Here is a 22,963-nt window from a genome sequence, read left to right on the forward strand (position 1 = left end):
GTTTGGAAGGTAGGAGACGAGGTACTGGCAGAAGTGAAGCTGTGAGTACAGGGCGTGAGTCGTGCTTCGGTAGCTCAGTTGGTAGAGCACTTGCCCGGGAAAGGCAAATGTCCCGAGTTCCAGTCTCGGTCGGGCACACAGTTTTAATCTGCCAGGAAGTTTCATATCAGCGCACACTCCGCTGCAGAGTGAAAATCTCATTCTGGAAACATCCCCGAGGCTGTGGCTAAGCCATGTCTCCGCAATATCCTAACTTATTAGGGTGTTTCGTAAGCAGGACGATTCGATAGAAAGTTTCACCGATCCCCTTCGTAAAATCTATGCAGGTACCTATGGGCTTACGGATGATGATAGGGCTAACGCGGTAATTTTATGAGCAGCATAGCAAAGGGCTCTTGACGCATTTTTGAGCTGGTTGCAATTGGAAATGTCAAGAAAGGTTTTTCTGTAGTATCCTAAGCATCTGAGTGAAGTAATGGATATTACATTATAATCAGAGGACATAGAGTCACTGGCTAGGTCATGAGAATGTCGGACAGTTTTTAGTATGTATTCAGTCCGGAAGAGAAGGTCATGACCAAAGAGACTGCAGCGAGCAACGTTTTAAGTATTGTAAGACATGTGATCACTCAGATGGGCAATGCCGTAATTGGAAACAGCAGCAACGGAAGTTTCAGTCACAGGGTAGATCTTATTGGCAGCAGTCAAACGGCGCAGGGTCCTGTGTGTCCCCTGTGCCAAGCTCTCACTAATGCTTAGTGCATGTAAGTAAGCAGTGGCAACCTTTTTTCTGACCGGCTCTGTGTGAGATGAATTGTGTAAAATGTTGTTGGATACCGATTCTAAGGTATGGGCTGCAGGTAAGCTAGTATTTGGGCCAAACAGGCTATGTGCACTACACTGGACGTTAATTGGCGTATAGATAGATGGCGTGTAAATTCAATCGGTGCTGGAGCGTTGATGTTCCGAGTACGGGATGTTAGCTCACAAGTGGGTGCAGAAATTCTTCGCGTGGTTAGCGGTGGGTAGGACGTGATTCTCGGACTTGATCGCCTGATTGCGCATAGCGCCATAATTGACCTGGAAGAGAGTATGGTAGAAGTGGATGGAACTGTGTTTCAGTTGGGCTCTGCAGCCGGAATGCCTTTACTGTCACAAGGTCCGCCCCATAGCAAGTGGTAACCAATTAAACTATGCACAAGCTTCCTGAACGTCAGTTCACAGGATCGCATACCAGAAGGTACAGAAAAGGTTGTCTGGATTGATGTTGGTACTAACAATAATAATAATGTCGTGTGACGAGGGCTTCCCGTCGGGTAGACCGCTCGCCTGGTGCAAGTCTTTCTGAGTTGATGCCACTTCGGCAACTTGCGCGTCGATGGGGATGAAATGATGACGATTAGGACAACACAACACCCTGTCCCAGAACCTAGAAAATCTCCGACCCAGCCGGGAATCGAACCCGGGCGCTTAGGATTGACAGTATGTCGCCCTGATCACTCAGTTACCGGGGGCGGACGATATTGGTACTGATCTGCTAGCGTTGTGTATCGTTGACCCTTGGCCAATTACGAAGTACTAGATGCAGTTAGTTGTTTTACACCATGTATTGTGTCCTATGTGTGGGTGTAAACTGCACAAGGGTAGTGCCTGCCAGTATTGATAATGTTGGCCCCGAGGAGGTAAAGCTGTATCAGGGTACACTGGCTGCTAATTTAGAAATGTTGGATGAGGATGAACTAGACCGTGATTTTACAGCAAATTACGCAATTGCGGGAGGGTCTGTCGACTGGTTGGAGCTGAGTAGTAAGGTGGTACATCTGGAATCACTTTAATGGAAAAAGTGTTGAGTGAATAGGTGGAATTATTTAGTCCGTCGGGTCCTTTACCTGCAACACCACTTGTTCAGCAACAAATTCCTGCAGAAAGCGAAGCACTCATGCATTACAACTGATTATGGCACAGTTCTAGATAAGCAACTTAGAGACGGAATCAAACAACCTAGTTGTAGTCCCTGGTCTGCCCTGCAAACTAATATCCCAAAGATGTTCGGGCTCATATGCGGTTCCTCTTCGTTGAAATGTCTTAGCTTAAACTCGTCGAGAGATTGAACCGCACGTGCGCATTACACGCCCTAAATTAATCAATTGTGACACTTTGGTTAAATTGTCTGCCTGATGGCAAGTTTGCGAAATACAGAGTTACGTAACATATAATTACAGTAATAAAAATATCGGGAACTAATTTAACGACCCATAAATGATGTAGGCCACACAGTTGCGGTTTGATTAGAATAATGTTAGTTCAGAAAACAAACCAATAGCGAAAGTGGTCGTATTTAGAATTACTATTTCACTCGAGCGCATATCCAATTCACACAGTTCGAGCATTCACAACCTCATCGCGTGTTACAAGTTCGATACTCCACCTCGTTAACTAGGCGAAAAGTTAGAGTTCACATCAGGTGCGTGGGTGCTCATCGCTCGGAGACTAAGTCTAGCGAAACCACACAACGCAACATTTTCTAAGTCGTTTCACTTCCTAGCTGGCTAAAAACCACGTTTTCCGTGGGCCGAATATGTTCGCTCAACAGAATAGCGCAGTTACATATCCTGAAGCCGTCCGTCTGATTGGCTACCCCTTATTCTACATGACTTTATATTTTAACATATTTAAGTAATTAAAGCTTGACCACTTTCACGTTCTAAATAAAGTAACAATAATATCCATTGTTAAATTCTTTTACATAAAACCAATACAATTTCCTTCTTAACTTTGAATGTCATAGCCAGTAGCCTGGCACCAATGTGCTTTCTGATAAATAAATCAAGAAAAAAAGTAACTATTATGCACTAAACTTGACAACAAATATTCGATTACCTAATGATTCAATAAGGTGTCTTGCAGTCGTCGTTCCATGTGTTTTGTGTGGAGGAAATCATGATCTGATGCTAAACTGAAAATATTAATAATTTAAATTTACCATATGTTTTAAACAAATAAAGTTACAGAGTTGATGTTTACAACGTTTATCATTTTAATGATGAGCTCTTATATGATACGTCCGTCGTTAAGATCGGCCTAAGCGTTCAGATTTTAGCATTCAAGTCTTTGTTACATAACTTGTTAATTTCACTTTAACAGTAAATCCTAAAGTGTTATACATATGACCAGTGTTCAAGTTTTATTGGGATCACCATAAAAATTTATGGAGTATGGTTGATTAAAATTACTGTTGCTTCGTTCCCTGAATATTTTCCTTTGTAGCCGACTTGGGTCCGCCATGTTTAACACTGCCACAACTCCTCGGCCACAAAAGCCTTCTACTGGGTTTCCCTATGACGTAGGTTCTCGTCTGTCTCACTCGTGCACTACAGAGCTTAGGTCACAATAGACAACAGACGCCTGTGAGTTTCCCCATCTCGTGGTGAATCTGTGGTCATGGTGGCACATGGTCCAGGACGACAGGTTTCGTTTCACAATTCCTGCAGGCTGACTCTTTCGCCCATATATTTAAATGTGTGTGAAATGCTCGTTAACTCACAGCCCTCATTGTAATTGTAAGCAAATAATCACCAGATGTTGGCAGAGCACATCGTTTCAGTTGTGACTACCGGTTCCTCAGTCAGAAAACAATGTTGAATGCGTATCCTATGCCTAATATAACACAGACTTTGAACCACTTGGGTCAGTGTTGGTACTTCACGACATAGTATTTGTATACAGGTCATCACCAGGTGCTAATAAGACCGGAGGATGGACCAAAAATAGCGTTCTTAACGCCAACGGTGCATTTCCAGTTTCGCGTCATGCCTTTTGGACTTAGAAACGCGCCAGAAACATTTGAGCAACTGTTGGATAGTGTGTTGCTCAGATTAAAACAAGACAGTGCATGGTATACGCCGATAACTTCATCGTGTATTCAAAGAATACTAGAGAACATTTGAACCGTTTGCATGAAGCGTTTGATCATGCAACACGATTAATGTTGATTTTGAAGAAAGGTCATGTCATACAGCAATAATAGGGCAGGATGGAATTTGTACCATTTGAAACTAGTTGAGGTATTCAAAATTTTCCAACACCCACAACCACCAATGTAAAGGAATTGCAATCTTGCTCAGGGCTCACGAATTTTTACTGTACGTGTGTTCCGAAATTTGCGGAAATTGTAAGACCTCTCCCGCAATTGCTGTGGAATGGAGTGGAATTGGGCAGCTGAGTGTGAGGTGGTGTTCCAGAAGTTAGAATATCTGCTTACAAATAGTCCCATCTTGGTCTATACGGATTTTCAAAACCCATTTAATCTTTCCTGTGATTCGATCGATCTTGTACTAGAAATTATTTTGAGTCAGGAAGTAGATGGACAGGATCATCCTACTGCATACACTTCACGGCAGCTCAATAATGTTGAATGAATTTATTCGACTATGTAAAATGATGTGCTCTCAGTGATTTTTGGAATTGGGTAAGTTCGTTGTTACCTCTATGGCAGACGATGTAAAGTGGTGACTGATCATGGAACGCTGAAGTTGATTTTGGGTCTTAAAGATCCAGTGAACAGATGGTTGAGATGGGTCTCGTGAGTAGGGCAGTTCGATGATGAGGTAGAATATCAGCTGGGAAGTTCACAGTTTAAAGTGAACTGACTCAGCCATTAGGTGCACGCTATGGAAAGCACAGACATTGACGTAAATGAATGGAGGCAGCACAAAGTGCTGGCCTGAGTTGTCGGTGATTTGCGAAGCAACAGCAGTTTTGTACAGAGGGCAGAGTATTGTATAGAATGAAACACAATGCAATGCAGTTAGCAGTACTGTAGATCTTGCATGACGAAGTGTTTAGGCAAGTATATGACCCGAATTTAGCGGGACACTTGGGTCGAAGAGCAATGGTGAGAATTGTAGCATGGAATTATTGATCGATGATGGGTGGACAGGATGTGGACTATTACATTTTCCTCATTACATTACCACGATAGATTTACTGGACCAGCACGCCGCCACGGTGGCTCATTTTCCAATCGGCTAGTGAGTATTTCGCTTTTGAACACCTGAAACCATAAACATGGATCAGGGAGTAAATGTTATGTCAGAATTAATGCAGCAGCTATGAAGACTGTTGCACATTAAGAAAATATATATGAGTTTTGTGCTCTCTCAAGCTAATCGTCGCACAGAACAAGTCCACAGAACCATTGAGAATAAGTTGAAGATGCTGTCGCCTTTTGAATTTAAAGAAGTCTCGCTGCAAGGGGACATCTTGTCAGTGAAAGAAGTTGCTAGAGAGTGAAACTAAATAGGAGACAAGTACCAAAAATTAATAGGAATGCTTCAGAGTAACAGGAAAGGGCGAATAATGTGAAAGCAGTGTTACCTAAATACCACGAGGGTTCATGGGTTATGTTAACGAATGCATGTGTGAGGAAGTGGGAAAAGAGAAATTTGTGTCGCAGTATAATAGCCCTTGCCAGGTAACAGAGATGACATCACCGGTTTACGTTAAACTGCAGCTCCCCACATACCCTTCGATACTCCACATAAAGCAAATTCGGCCATGTAAGGGGATATGGACAATTTTACTCATGTTACCCCAGTTTCCACAGAAGGGCGGAGGGAAATCATGGATGAGGAGGAGAAAAAGTGTTCCGGTGCAATGAAACTGCTGGTGCAAAGATGAAGAACGCATGAGCAAAGTTGGTGTGAAACGACGTCAGCCAGTAGCCCACTGACTAGTACAACACCACGACAGGAGCGGCCTCTATATGAAGAGAATGTAAGCGTCGCACCTGCCAGCCTTGGGGACTGTAGAGGATGGACTCTAGCATAGAGGCCTAGATGAGCAGTGACTTATGAGCGATGTGTATGCTTACATGGACATTGTATGTAGTGAAGGACAATGACAGTTTGCATCCCGCCCATCGCTTGGACAACTCACTGTAAATCTAAAGTTAAGTATTGTCAATCTTCTTTAGTGGTATAAAATTCATTTATGTGATTTGCTAGAATTGTTGTATAGCTATCTGGGAAGGCTGCATTCTTTAGGCACCCTATAAGATACGAGTGGGCAGGACCCTACAAAAAGGAAAACAAAAGCGAAAGAAAATGGATAATACAGCGAAACATCGGTATATGCTGAGAGCTAGAAAAGGGATGTGGGACTCACATTTGAATTTTCCTTCCATGCAGGATGCACGTTCCCCCATTTGGATGGCAGAAGATGGAAGCAGTATGTGGGAACACATTCCGTCTATGGAGGAGGAACGGAGTATGGAGTATTAACGTGTTAGACCTATTGTACTATGGGTGTGTAGCCGAAGTAGCTACGGTAGGTTCCGTGTTGGAAGGTGTCATGTTTTCCTAGCAGACGTCGGATAACGAGTGGATTGTAAGGGTAACTTTCAGCATTTTAACACTTGGGAAAGATTTAGAGACTGGAAGAAACGTTCTGAAAAGTGCACAGCATATTGAATAATCAGTCGGGGTATAACGGCATACAAGAAGAGTATCGGCTTCACGATTGGAGTTTAACAATCTACAGGTGCAACTGCAACAGACTACACGATTGATCCCTGGGATTAGACAGAGGTGAGGATGGTTGGACGTAAATGTTGGGATGTTAGAGATTATTTTTAGTACAGGCAAAGTGGATGATGTAGCTAACGTCAATAAGGCATTACAGGAAGTTCGAAGGGTGCGGAAAGCTACCAGGAGGCACTGAATTTTCACACAACGCAGCTCACCAGTTTGGATAGCAATGTGCTGAACAACCTTCGGCAGCTTTGGGAGGTGGCCACTACTTTAATGTCACATATTAGATCATCTTCCGAAACCACCAATCAGGACTTGCATGTTATTGGTGACCACTTGAAATTGTGGAGTTGCACGAAGCACTGCTGCATGCCATTCATGGGCACCTTAGATTAATTCTATTACCACCGGTATGATTTTCGACATGTTTGAAAGAATCCAGACTATTATGCCAGCGCCTTTGGGACTTATTAACCTGGAAAGGGAGGAATGCTTGACTACGTACTATTGCTTCACTACTGTTATGAGCCAGCAAAGAGGGCCTCATCCACAACTTAGGACACAGATACTACTATCTTGTAGAGATTCTTATTTGGAGTGATATGCAGTAAACACATACCCAGTAGCAATGGACTCATTGTGGAAGAACGACAAACTAAAATTGAACGAAAACTTACTAGTGACACTAGGTAGACACACACAATAGATGTTACGCTGTCACCACAGACCGGTTCTCATCTGCAATTCAATCTTAATGAATTCAGTGCCGAAGTTTGGAGAATTCGTGTTGTTTCATTCTGAAAATGGGCACCTGGAATGCCCTATGAAACTATTGTTGGAGAAAGGGGGAATACTTTCAGTGGGTAGGACAGCACTAGTTATATATGATGTCATAGTTGAAAGTCGTCGTTTGTACGTGTTACAAGCAGAGAAAGTTAGGTAGCACACCAAGGTTCGTTCTGAAGGATTAAGGGTTAATACTTAACGAAACCCGTTGTGCAATATCTGGACACATTTGCCGCTTCCCAGCTACGATAATGGCAACCATTGCTTTGAGTATTGTCTATTCATTAATTTACATACCTAACTTTACTACCTCAGATTCTGCGTCAAATACCTCCAGTTTCTTAACAGTATCCTTGAGGAGAACCTGTTCACCTATCTGGATCAGATGATTATCACACAGCATAGTTGTGTCACCACGGAACATCTCATAGAGTGCATGAAAAGCAATAGGAGTAAGCAGCAGAAGCAATTGGTAATCACTGATTCTTGAATATCAACCGCTTGTGTGTTCCTTGTCGTAATTGGAGTTATATACTACTTGTTCAAGAGAAGAGCTGCCCAAATTTCACTCCTCTCAACTTTCACATATGGATCTGAACCGATGAGAAAAGCACCCTTCGACAAGGTATTGTAGTGAGTGAATGATAATGAAGGCAAACACCAAGTGTGCTCAGGGACCTTAAGGAACAATTGTGTATAAGAGAGAAAAATCTCTTCTCTCATTACCAGTGACATGCCATAATACATTGTTTCAAAGGAAATGAACTTTGTAAATATGGTATTCGTAGAGGGCACAAAACCATTTAAATAGTGTCGGTTGCAAATAAAGGTAGAGAAACAATGAGGGGACTTGTTCTTTCCGTAGAAGGTAGGAGTGTAGAGGGTCGAATGATTAGAGCGATGAAGTTAGTTAAAGGTAGGACTGTTACAGTAACGAAGTTAGTGAAAAAGTGAAGGAATATTGAGAGCCAGAAGTCGTATGTGTGCTACAATTTGCTGCGCAGTTCAGTATTATGATACTGTGACGCAAGTGGGTCAGTGGAGCGCCGAGTTAAGCAACACATAGCATGACACCATGTTACCAGCCACCTCGTCGCAAGCCCAGGTGACAACATCAAAGGCGGTAATCGGTTCATTTACGCCAGTCGAACAACACCAGAATATTTCAGCGACCTACTGGGGAAGAATAATTGCAAACATCAGCAGCAGAAATCGGTATTTAAGGACTGGCAGACAACTCATCGACATCGTCCGCCATGAGTCGTTGGATTGATCTTTGTCACTTAGCATTGCAAGTAGCTCGGAATCGTCCCCGTCATTGCAGTCATCACAATAGTCACCCTAGTAATGTAGTCATAGCCCGAATGATGTGGTAACTTTAATTATGTTTGGGTGCTGTCAACAGCCAGCCACCTGCCGTGTGTGTCATCGCTTGGGGTGTGTTGTGGCAACCACTGTCGCCATCCTCCTGGAATGCTGCCCCGATAAACGCTGTGACCAGGGCCAGAGCCAAAGACTCTGGCCCACTGACGCCAGACATCTGCAGTTGGGGATGGTCGCTTAGACAGGGCACTGACCTGTCACATTGCCACACCCCCAGTTATAATAAAACAACGGAAGCCTGTAGCACGTGGTTCCAGCAACTGCAGTACGACCCCGCAAAGCCAAAGCACCCCCGCCGAGGAAGTGGATTCCATTTAACGCCAGCACAGCTACTGCCGCCATAGTGGGCACGCATGCGAACTTCCGCCGGACTCCTTCGTTGCAACTGAGAACATTACGAGCATCTGCAAAACTCGCACAGATGACCCCCCCCCCCCCAATGTGTTACTTTTGATCAATAAATGATGTTATTCTGTTGTCAGGCGCCATCCATGGACACACTCCAAACATCCTCTTCCTAATGCCCTGTAGAGGACCGACGTTTGAACCTGGTGACAGATATTTGAGTCCCACGCCTGTAAACACGGCCGATTTACAATATCTCTATTTAGAGAAATATCACCACCATTCTTTGTAGTATACAGTAGTATCGGTATACTGTTGACAATTATATGTCACGGGAGGTGGCTCCGAAAGCAGAAAACGAGGTATGGGATATTGGATTGTCAGTAGAAAAGTCGTATCAGTAGATTCAGTAGGTGGGGAGAGCTTAGTGACCTTAACGTGGAATAGTCATTGAATTTCACCTGAGTACAAAGCAAATGCTGTTGTGGTATGACGGTGTTTTTATGTTTAGGTTGTGGTCCAATTACAACGCTTAAGAGAACGCTAAATGCAGAAGGTTATGAGCTGATATAACAGGACTGTGTAGTGCATACAGAAGAGGGCTACTTCGAAACGATGATTGTTCGTTTTAGCATGATGCTATACCCTATCCTAAAGTAACGTCCTTGAGCCAATCTTTTGTGGACTATAAAATTTATGAAATGGACTATGTCACCAGAATCCTGACATGAAGCCATTGTAACACTTCTGGAAGCAGTGAGAACATCAGCTTCGCTTCAGTTTCCGTCATCCACAGTTACCATCTTCACTGGAGGGTAATGACCGATTTCAGCTGGTTGTTACTGACAAACGTAAAACCTACTAAATTATTTTCAAAACTTGATAGAGGAATATGAAATGAATGAGAAAGGTTTCTCAAACAACCTCTGTAGGATATCTGGTCAGGAAGTGAATAAACAAATTAAAGAGCAAATTTCGAGTTATGCTGCATTACTACATATCTTATAAATGAATTCAGAACAACTGAGGCTTAGTATGGTGAAGGAAAGGTCACAGATTAAGGAAGAAGTGGAATATACACCCAAGAAAGCTGAAGGTTCTGGTTGTTACAATTGTGAGAGAGAGAGAGACAGACAGAGAGAGAGAGAGAGAGAGAGAGAGAGAGAGAGAGAGAGAGGGTCATGAGAGACTACTCCTGCTTTCACACACACAAACTCACTTATATATGTGAATATACGAGTAATAAAACCTCTAAGCAGGTAAGCCATGTTGGCTTGTCGAACTTTATCTGGCTCAAAAACTGAATGTTGTGGCAGAATACGATCCAGTGGACTAATTTGCGTTACTAAATGTATTTATCTTGCGGTCGGTTTAAGAATATCGGTAATTCATTCATTAAATAGGCTGTGCCTTAAATGATCCAGTACACAATGAGAAACTGATTATTGAATGAGTGTGCTAAGGACAGCACGTGCTTCATAATACTATAGTTGATGTAGAGTATGGAGATTTTATATATGTGAGGCACAATAATAGACCAAGCTAAAAATATTATCCATTTTATTTTAAATGTATATGAATGACAGAATCAATTAAATGATGTACAATTGTCGTGAGATAATACAAATTAGCAACTATAAAGCATTTCTTCAATGCTTTGAGGGAAAGTAACAGACCTAATATTCTCATAAACATTTCAATTTATATCTCACTCAGAATCAGTTTTGTCCACAACGAATATTCAGAAATAGGATACTGTTTGTATTACTAAGCTACTTACTTTGAGAGGACAGCTGTATCATTTTCTGATTACATGTTTTGTGGTATTAAAAGCTTGCCACAGATTGGTAATCATTTTGAGTATGAATGCACCATGTTCTGCCCATAAACAGAAGAGAGCTAGATGTTAGGAAGATTCAATCTTGTTTCAATAAAAGGAAAGTTCTTCTGTATCTCCGCGACATCCATGGCTGCTTACAGAGGATAAAGTCAAAGTTAGAGGGTGACCTAGGAAGGAGTCGCGTTGATCAATCAAATCGACTTTAAAGATCGAAAACTTTCCAACTCTGTACGGAATAGAAATGAAACTTTTACGTTAATGCTTATGTATTATGCAAATTGAATCAGACAGCTATCCACGCCTCAACAAGCACTACACAAATAGCTTCTGTGGCAACTTGCCATTTGTTGCCAGTGAAACTTGTTCTAACTGTCTTTCCTCAAACTAAGTACCATTTGTATGAACAAAGGTTGGGCATGAGACATTCGCACAGATACTTTATGACAATACTCCTAAACAATATGGGGAAATACTCAAGGTAAGCTTAGTGTACATAGCAATAAATAGGTTACAAATCTGATAATCATCAGGTACTGCCTCCTGCCTCAGGACGCATGCGTCCCACAAACACACATTGACTACCGGTATTCAGTAACGTTCCAGTGATTCCTGAATATGACAACAGGAATTAAAAAAAAAAAACCAGATTTACCAGTTCATTCAGGAAGTTCACCATCTGCACTTCAACAACTGAAGCCTAGAAAAAAATCCCAGTCTACAGTAAGCAGCCAGCAGGACAAGTATTTTTATCCGGCTTTTGGCTGTGAGACTTAATCGGACAGCTCGAACATGGTTTTCACATATCAAGTTCCTTTGGGGGAGCCAATAACATCTTCAATGACCTCTGCCGTTATCGGGACTTAATCACTCTTGCTGAAGTTCGTCGTATGCCTGGACATTTGGCAGCTCTTGACTTCAGTCAAGCCTTCGATCGCAGCTTCCAGCTTCCTGGAAACGGTGCTCCGTAGTATGGGCTACCCTGATACTACCGTCGATGTCGTAATGTGTCTCCTTCGTGGAGCTACGTCTCGTGTGCCCTACAATGGCCGTCTCACTCCTCCCATCTCGATCCATACGTCAGTGCATGGAGGCTGCCCACTCTCTGCACTGTTGTATGCTTTCGCTAAGGAAACGTTGCTCTGCAGTCTCCGTTAACGCCTGTATGGGATGTCTCTCGTTGACCACGTATTCAGCTGCAGCTCCATGCAGAAGAACTCGGCATCCTTCGTCGTAGCTGTGCTGAGTTCAGGGAGTCTCTGATATGGGTCACCTCTTACGGAGAAGCCTCTGGTAACTGCTTTATTTTTTGGGTCATCAGTCTTCTGACTGGTATGTTGCAGCCCTCCACTAATTTCTCTCGTGTGGCAAGCTAATCACCTCAGAGTAAAACTTTCAACCTATGTCATCAATTATCTGCTGGTCGTATTCGAATCTTCGTCTTCCTCTAAAGTTTTTGTCCTCTAAAGCTTCCAATAATACCATGGAATCCAGTCCCTGATGTCTTAACAGATGTTCTGTCATCCTGTCTGTTCTCTTTGTCAGTGTTTACCACATATTCTTTATCTCTCCGATCCTGCACAGAATCTCCACATTCCTTACCTTATCATAATTTTCAACATTCGTCTGTTGCAGCACATCTCAAACGCTTCGATTCTCTTCTGTTTCGATTTTCCAATTTTTTACAGTCCATGTTTCGCGACCATACAGTGCTGTGCTCAGGAATATCTTACTCAAATTGAGAACTATGTTTGGTACTACTAGGCTTCTCTTGGCCAGGAATGCCTTTCTGCCAATGCTAGTCTGCTTTTGATATCCTCCGTGCTCCGTCCGTCTTTCGTTATTATGTTGCCTAGGTAGTAAATTGCTTAAGTTCATATACATCATGACCATCAATCCCGAGGTTTAAATTTCTCCCTAGTTCTAAGTACTTTCGCCTTCCTTCGATTTCCTCTCAATCCATATCGTTTATTCATTAGATGGTCAATTCCATTCAGCAGTTCATTTTATTCTTCTTCTCTTTCACTCAGGATTTCATTGTCATCAGCGAATCGTATCATTAATACCTATTTCCATCATTGCTTCATCGATGTACAGATTGAACAGTAGGGGCGGAAGACTACATCCCTGTCTTACTCCCTTTTTAATCGAAGCATTTTGTTTTTGGTCGTTTACTCTTATTATTCGCTCTTGGTACTTGTACATACTGTATATTACCGGTCAATCCCTATAGCTTACCCATACTTTTCGTAGAATTTCGACCATCTTACACTATTTTGGACTGTCGACCGCTTTTTGTAGAGCAACAGATCCTTTGAACATGTCTTGATTTTTCTTTAGTCTGCTTCCATTATCATCCACAAGGTCAGAATTGCCTCTCCCGTGCCTCTACCTTTCCTAAGGCCAAACAGATCGTCATCTGACACATCTTCAATTTTCCTTACCATTCTACAGTATATTATTGTTGGCAGCATCTTGGATGCATGAGCTGTTCAGCTGACTGTGCGATAATACACGCACGTGTCAGCTCTTAAAGTCTTCGGAATTATGTGGATGACACTTTTTCGAAAATCACATGGTATTTCGCCAGGCTCATAGATTCTTCACACCAACGTGAATAGTCGTTTGCAGCCACTTATCGTAATGATTTTAGAAATTCTGACGGAATGTTATCGATCCCTCCTGCCTTATTTGGCCTTAAGTCCTCGAAAGCTCCTTCAAATTCTGTTTCCAATACTGGATTCCATACTTCTTCTCTTCTTAACCGACTCTCAACTGGTTTGTAACATCAGGTAATTCTTTCGCCTTATAGAGGCTTTCAATGTACTCTTTCCACCTATCCGCTCTCTCCTCTGCATTTAACAACGAATTCCGATTGCACCCTTAATGTTACCACACTTGCTTTTAATTTCACCGAAGGTGAATTTGACTTTCCAATGTGCTGTGTCAGTCAGTCAGACTATCATTACTGAATTTATATATTCACATTTTTCATGCAGCCATCTCGCCTTAGCTGCCCTGCACCTACTATTTATTTCATTCCTCAGCAACTTGCATTTCAGTATTCCTGAATTACCCTGAACGTTCTTGTACTTCCATCTGAGAGGCACCCACCCGCCTTGCTCATACTGTGGCATCAGGCAGTCAGGCCTGCAAGTTGAGTCGTCTGCCAAGCGAGTGGTTCGTTCTTATTTATCGAGTAACATGAACTTTCGTACTTACAATTAAGTTACAAATTATTCTCCTATATGAATAATACGCAACGGAAACGCACCCCTGACTATCAGTAATTTACAGAACCCTGACTGTTCACTACGCACTGCCAATACCACATTTTCTTTTTTTTTTTTTTTTATTTAACGGCTTTTATCAACACCTGGCCATCGCACTGAATATGAGTGGCGCACACATTATAAATTCTGGATATCATGACAACATACAATTCGAAGGAAAAGGCCACCAGTCTTTATCTTTTCACTATCTTATTTGTTCTGATAAATTCTATAACCTAAACACACAAATTCTATAACTTACAACAATAACACATGAGAAATTCCTCCCAGTGGGCATGGTTTTACATTGGTGATTCTCTACCTTATGGTCTCGTAATTATTTAACGCTACAGTGCACTTTCTGGATAGGATGGTGGATCTTTTGCTATATCTCACACTTCGACTCTCATAACTATCATCACGAAACTTTCCTCCAGACCGAGCGGTACAAAAGGAACACGCATAACCCACTACCTCTGAAACTACCTTGCTACTCTCCCATGCAAACCACACATACTCAAATTACATGGCATACACCACACTACAACATGAAATACAACACAGGGAATAGTCGCAACATTATCACTTTCAGCTTTCCCACTTCAATTAATAATTATCACAGTTTCACACGACACTGCCCCACTTCGTAATTCTACTTTCCTACTATGAACTCTGGAGATATATGCACGTCTTCCTGTGCAATGCAAGCCAAGTGGCGTTGCTGGATAGACGGGTGACTCACCTTGCTTCTCTCTCAGAGTATTATAGTTTGAATCCAGCGTCACACGGAAACATATCATGCAAAGTAATATTAACAACATATTCATCACACACACGAGTCCTCAACTGATACCATGGACAAGTACTTCTCTTTATCCTTTGTCTCATACACAGATTGAGACTCACACAGTACTCACCACGTGGAAGTACTCGCATCTAATTTCAAGTCCTGCACACCCTATTTCTTAAATATTTCAACTTATAGTACACACGCTAGTAATTCAGCTTAACTTAAACACACGGAAGTATTTCAACTTATTGCTACATGTGGTATCATTATGTCCGTTGGTCACTTCCAAAGATTACTATGATCCCATTAATATTACCTGCCTGACATTTAATTCTCCCCACAAACGTTCCTGAAATAGAGAAATTATTATTTCAAACTACTCTTAAGTATTCCACATGCATACCAGGTCTCCACTCCTTTGTCTTTACGGAGCACACCTAAGACAGGTCTTAACACCACAAGGTCCAGCGGCAGAGTGCTGAAACATGGCCGTTCTTCAGGTCCTCTCGCACCTCTGTTGAAGTTGGGGAGCACCTTGCTACCGTATTGGTCAGCCACACTTCAGGTGCTCAAAGCTCAAGTAAACTGCATCTCTTTGGTCACACTAAAGGCGGCCAAAGGATAGTCTCAAAGATGATCATATATTCACATTCACTATCTGCGGTTAGCAGACGACCATACATTCATTCATTTCACAGATCTCACCAAACTGGATGTAGGGATTTATTTTGAGGGAGTGCACATGTGATCAATTAAATAAATAAATTGTCATTCTTTCCCACACTGGTATCCGGCTTCGCTGTATTTATTGAGATTGAGTTATTTTACAAAAAAATGTGTTGTTCTGACAAAAACAATGAAGTATGTTGTACCTATTTTCAATGTCAGGCGGTACTGTACCCTTTCACCACTGGCTACCCAAGCAGAAAAAAATGGCACGGTACTATCCTTGCAATGCGAGGGTGGTTCCGAACATTTTTTTTAAGGAAGCTGAATTAGAACAAACATAGCAAGTCATCAAAATAACCAGGAGGAAACCTTAGCCTCTGGTGACCTTAAATAGACGACCAAATGCTATTACTTTACCAAATTATTGACACAGTTGTTGCAGTATTACACTCTCCACAATCCGGAGAAAGGTACACATACAAATTTACAACAATCGATATGACATATAAAACATTACAACATACGAATAAAAATTAATGTTGAGATAAAAATTTGCTTAGTTACTGGGATCTTCGTTATTTTTATGAGTAATCCAAACTTCACTAATTCTATGACAAATAAAAAAAAATACTAATTGTACTCATGAAATTTTAATTAGCTCACCGTCCAAACACAGAACAAGTAATCTGACATGCATAAATTGCGTTGTAATAATCTTTACACGGCAATGTCTAAATACAAAACAAAATCAACAAAAGAAAAAATTGCGTACATTAGTTACATGTATAATGTCAGGTTCCATACCATTACTCAAAATATACATCAAACGTACAGAGAAATAAAACTGAGAAGAAAAACAATGAAATATACCACAAGTTACATACTGGTTACGTAATATAGTCAATCTAAGACATCATGTCATACCTCATTAACTATCATCACGTAAGCAATTACCACCACTACTCGACTGTGAGTTTAACCTTATCCTCGTCCACCAGTTCAAATATCTGCTGCTGAGCTAGTCAGTCCATCAACTTTGATCAATACACGCAATAAATAGTTAGCAATAAGTGCTTGAATCCACCAGTAGCTCTCGTATCTTACTCTACTGCTCATTTCTCTGTTGTTACACATTTAGACGACAAGAACTTGCATTTCGACTAGCCTTCGTTAAACTTTAATGTGAAATATCACCACTGTGATAATGAAAATAAGTGGCTTCAGTTAACACACCAACAAGATCATTACTGTCCACGACATCAAAATGCATCAGTTAATTCCGATATTTGTTGTGCAATGCAAACTCTTGTCCCCTGTGACAACCTTACTGACCAATGCAATAAGAGCTGCTACGTTAGTATTACGCCACTGGCTAATAATTAAAGCATCATTGTACCAAATATTCTAATAAACATCCTACGTGAACTGGTAACCCAGAACAAACAAAAAAAGCACAAACTATTCTAAACACAAATGTTAATGAAATACAGTTACACTTGCTGTCCCTTCAGGAATGAAACATATAAAAAAATTTACACAATTACAAGTACAAATACATTATTCCCTATCTTGCCAGCCACACGGAATCATTTTATTCTGTGATTTTCTTGGGGTCAAAAAAGTTGCTGACAGGTTCCCTAGAAATACTGTCTCGGTGTCAAAGCTCTCCCATGGTTACCCAGACGAAAGTCTTTAGGTGACTCCAATCGGCATTTTGAACACGCACTGAACAGTAAACTGTATCTCACATTGAACACAAATGTCATAGTCACTCTCAGAGTACCATCCACACGAATCTCGTCGTCCAGAAATGGCCCTACAACTGCTATTACCCACGGCTCTGTCCATTCAGTTCATGGTGTAATTAAAAGTCGTAAGTTCCAACAAACAGCACTTATTCCTGCACCAATTAAAGAAATGTGTCCTACTACAAATGCAAATGTCAATGTCCCACTTTAGTTTCTTGCGTTCATACAATAATTAGTCACCAAACGACAACTGTCCTGTTTAAGTATACCAAGCGTCCCACATGCAATTCACAAAGCACACTTAACAAGTCACTGCCAAAAGTTTATGGATCCCAACGTTCAGTGGTCAAGACGAAACAAAACCATCAACCTGTCTGCTAAAGACAAAATCTTTTCCACCACTCACAACGTGGAAACACCAGTCCTTCACTATCCACCTTATGGAGACATACGAGCAGTCATCTTGTTTCACGGCTCCACAGTCCAGTACTAGTTAATAGTTGCTGGTAAAAAATGCTCGCCGGACTCTGCCGCGCGTCGTTCATTTTGCCGTGGCGCCGCCGCGCGAGCCGTTGAGCAGAAGAAACCACGCCCGGGATACTTTCCCCAGTCGTAAGGGTGGCGGAACTCATGAATGGCCAGTGGTACGTGCGTGTCGCCCCAGGCCATTGACCTGCTGTAGCGGGCGCGTGGATTGGTCCCCGACCGGCAGTGGAGTGTGGAGTGCCGCCGCTCTGTCGCCTCTCCCCTGGCTTACGTGGTTCGGGCGCGTTCCGTGTAGCCCCTCAGCGCTACGACACCCAATCAGTCAGTCCCTTCTGTGCATCTCGCAACATTACAGACAAAAGGATATTCTTACATTATTTAAATACTCATTGATTACATGTATGATATATTAGATACATTGGTAATAAAAGAATCTTTGTTCTAAATAACGTAAAATTATACACCCTAGTTTTCTACACATACAACATCAACATTTATCCCTTCTCTATATACAGCCCATACTTGTGCTACTGATTGTACCTGTCGTCCCTCATACAAAACATGAAAGTGTTAAATAAAGGAATAAGAAACAATCTATACACCTCATAGTTACAATATCAAATAGTAGACTACTTTAACATCCTATCACAGTGAAAATATTTGAAACTGATGATTCTAAAACTACAATATACAATGAACCTTTGTGCTTGTGACAGACTGAAATTAATACCCCTTGAAAGTGTTCTAACAAAAAAATAAGAAATAATCTACACAGCTCACAATTACCTACCATATGTTATTAAATAGTAAACTACTTTAACATCCTAACACAATAAAAATTTTAGAAACTGATGACTCTAAATCTACAACATACAATGCACCTTTGTGCATGTGACAGACTGAAATTAGTATCTCTTTACATATTTTACCTTTTTATTATATATAACAACATTTCTAGGACATGTATGAACCATCCACATGATGCCAGATCCTGACCTGCCATCGAGGTTCATCCAAATCAAACAATAAAGCACAATAATGTTTTAGTTATGGATCGGTATTATCCCCTTTACAGGAGTGTGCGCATTGATCACACTACTCTAAGACTCTCACTCACCAGACATCACATTTTCCTTCTCATTCAATCCATTAATACACTAACAGAATGGGTCTAGAAGTCAGCTAACCTTAACACCACCACACTCACGACAACATACCATACCTTTCCTCCCTTATACTCAACCACATAAGACATGAAGCTGTTTCGGAGATAGCATTCCAGTCTCCGAATTCGTCCTTTTACTCTCTCCATCGGCTTACCTCTGCATTCACTTTACCGATTATTCATTCAGCTAAATATCAACTTAGAATTGCGACATTTCATCTAAGAACAAAAAATACACAAATTTTCCATCCTGCAAAATAACTATACACATTAATGGTACCGTTTTGATTAGTTATGCTGGTACCATGCTTCAACAACAACAACAAAAGTTATTTTTTTCTTATTGCAAATGTTATGGTAAGAATTAGATTTACACTTATATTACATCTTACGTCAGTATTCCACAACGTTCATCATCTGGATCTCATCCTCCCTTTATGTCCCTTCACGTTGTGTAGTCGTCCTCATCTCTTCATTCGTATTTTGTCTCTGCGTCCGTCCATTACTCCATCATTTTCTGGTCTTCCTTCGCCATTCGCATCAATCTCGATTGCAGCATACACAGGCCTCTCCGTAACATACATCTAAGACATCTCCACATTATTAATTCTACTCACCTTTATTTACCACTGTTTCATCACGTCGAATCTCTCTTTATTAAACACACTGCTTGACGTCGCTTCTCTCCGTAAATATCACCTTTATCCACTACTATTTATCACGTCGCTTCTCTATCTACCATCTTTATCCACTCATTAATCATCACGTCGTTTCTGCTTGATCCTTATTCATATGACAAAAAATACGTACATACACCACTCTGTCGACTCCCGTTCATGACTCATTCGACCTGTCTATTCTGTCATACTTCCTGACATCTCGCCTGAAAATTGTTATGTTCGATTTGACGCTGCACAACGTTACACACCACAAATAAATACACTGACTATCTACCATAAATTGCCTACTTTCGATCTATCCTTAACTTTTCCATAATTTGATGTTAGAAATGTGATGAAGCCCACGAGATTGTTTTCCCTTGATCGTCTCAATCAGTACAGCATTTTCATGGACAATCCGCCTCACTCTGAATGGTCCACTATACACCGTAAAGAATATGCTGGTTAAGAATCTGTGCTTCTTTGATAATCGATGAGTTTTAATTAGAACCATGTCTCCTACTGCCTATTCGATCTTACGGATCTTTCCTTTCTGCTTCTCTTGCCTATCCTTAGCTGCTCTCTTAATACGCTCTATCGCAACCTTGACAATTTCTGTGTGCCTCTGCTTTCCTGATCGCGGAAAATCTACCAGCTCCCTGACTCGATCTGGTGGTGCTTCATTCTTTAGTACCGTAATTGGTGATAAACCAGTTGCTCCATGTGGTAGCTCATTGAGGATGTCCTGAAAATCTTTGAGAAAAATACTCTTAACTTCTGTGTTGCCTATGGCAATAGATCTTACAAAACTTTCCCAGTTCTTTTACCACTCTTTCACTGGGGTTACTCGCATAATGGTATCGGGATATGAACACAGGTTTTATCCTTCTTCTCCTCAGTGTGGTTAACCATTGTCTGGATCTATGTTGTGGTCCATTGTCAGCTATGAACTTTTCTACAGTTCCTACTTCTCGCAAAAAGTTTTTAACGATTGCTGCTGCTACTGTCCTTCCCGTCGCACGTTTCAATGCGGTAAAAGTCACATACTTTGACACCAATTCCACTGCTACTAAAACATATCTATATCCTTGCACTGACTTAGGTAGCGGGCCAAACAAATCCGTTGCTCCGAATTCCCTCAATCTACCTGGCACAATCGGAAAAAGCGGTGCTTTGCATGAAATAGTTAACGATTTTGCCTTCTGGCGCAATTTGCAACTACCAAGCACGTTCTTGATCCTCTTCTCCATACTAATGAAATAAACTGATTCCCTTAACTTCTTACAGCATTTCCTTGCCCCGTAATGCCCGTAACTTAGATGCGTGTACCAGATCAACTTGTTGACTATTTCATTTGGTATACACAACACCCAGTCCTGTGTGTTCGGATATCTACGGTAGAAAAGGACCCCGTTGTGAATTGTATAAAAGCGCGCTATATTGGCGTCTAAATTCACTCTAACTCGGTCCATCACCATTCTCCATGACGCGTCTTTATCCTGCTCACGCGATATTTGTGAGTACCACCCCTATGTATTTCTCGAACGGCACGCCCTGCATATACAATATATCATATCTGTTCTCGTTTACCTCCTCATCAAAGCATTGACCATGACCTACTGGGTTCCTTGACAACGCATCTGCCACTATAATCTCTGGCCCAGGAATATACATGACCGAAAACTGAAACTCCTGTAAATAGAGTGCCCACCTAGCGAGTCGTCTATGGTTAAGTTTGGCCGACATCAGAAACTGTAGTGACTTGTGGTCAGTATAGATTTTAGTATGCCTTCCATACAAATAGTATCTAAACTTACTAAAACCCCATACTATTGCCAAAGCTTCAAGCTCAGTTACCGTGTAATTTCTCTCATCTTTGCTAAGCACTCGGATCGCAAATGCAATAGGTTGTTGTATTACTTCTCCTCCTTGCTCTTGCTCTTGGAACAATGTTACCCCAAGTCCACTATGGGGAACTGTCCGTGGCCATACAAAACCCTTTTCCTAGGTCTGGATGCCCGAGAAGAGGTGCCGATAGCAGTGCCTTCTTTAACGCCTTATATTCTTCCTGCGCGACAGGGTCCCAATTCCATACCGTTTTCTTTCCAGTCAGTTGACATAGTCTGGGTGTCGCTGCACCCCCAATCTTAATGAACCTCCTGTAAAAGTTGATTAATCCTAAATAACCCCGTAGCTGACGTTTTGTTCTCGGCACCGGAAAATCTCTGATTGCTTCGAGTTTGTCTGGATTTGGTCTTAATCCCTCTGGTGTCACAATGTGACCTAGAAACTCGATTTATTTTCGTCCAGATTCTGATTTTCCCAAATTCACGGTTACCCCATGTCCCTCCAGTGCACCGAGCAATATGCTTAACGTTCTATTGTGGTCTTCCCAGTTTCTTTCGGCTATCAGGACATCATCCACGTACTGTGTTACCTTATCTTTTATTTAATTAGGAATGACAGTATTTAGCGCTCTGACAAATGCCGCGGATGATACATTTAACCCAAACGGTAGTTTCCGGAATTGATACGATTTCCCGTAGCACAAGAAAGCAGTGTATTTTCTACACCCCCTATCTAACTTGGGCCCTAAACTGTTTATGAGGCTTGACCTTTAATCTATACACAAAATTTCTTATTGTACCCGCAGGATGATTAAATACCTTTCAATTCTCGTATAAAATTTTCTGCAATTCCCCGTAGACCGTGGTCCCTCGTCAATGCCAGATTTTCTCCCTGATCTCCTCCTCCAAACATTTATGAATTTTCTTCTTCTCTTGTTCGAACCCCGTATTCTGTGCCTGTCTACCGGACTTTACCGCCAGACATAATGCTAAGTGTGCGTTATCTTTAGCATATAAGCAATCGTCGAATCTTAACGTAATTTCCTCCGAATCGCGTCTCAACTCCATCGAATCATTTCTCATATTAACGACTGCTTTATATTGGTTCAAAAAATTAACGCCTAATATCCCTTCAACAGTTAGAGATGACACAATCATGAACACTGTACTAAACCTCTTCGCCTGGCACACTAAGTCTACCTGCGCTTGTAACTTCACCTCAATTCCCTTTCCTGTAACTGCCCCTCTCACAGTTGTCCTTTGCAATGGCAACGTTGGCCATGGTTTTGTAAGACTACAACACTTAAACACATCTTCCCTCAAAACACTCATTACACTGCCTGTGTCGAAGACACCAGGTACGATTATATTATTTATTTCTGCGCTAATTATTGGGTGGACTTCACTCCCCACATCTCCTTTCCCCTCTAACAGATTCTCCCTTAG

Source organism: Schistocerca piceifrons, chromosome 6 (assembly GCF_021461385.2).
Source record: "Schistocerca piceifrons isolate TAMUIC-IGC-003096 chromosome 6, iqSchPice1.1, whole genome shotgun sequence".
NCBI classification, from domain to species: Eukaryota; Metazoa; Arthropoda; class Insecta; order Orthoptera; family Acrididae; genus Schistocerca; species Schistocerca piceifrons.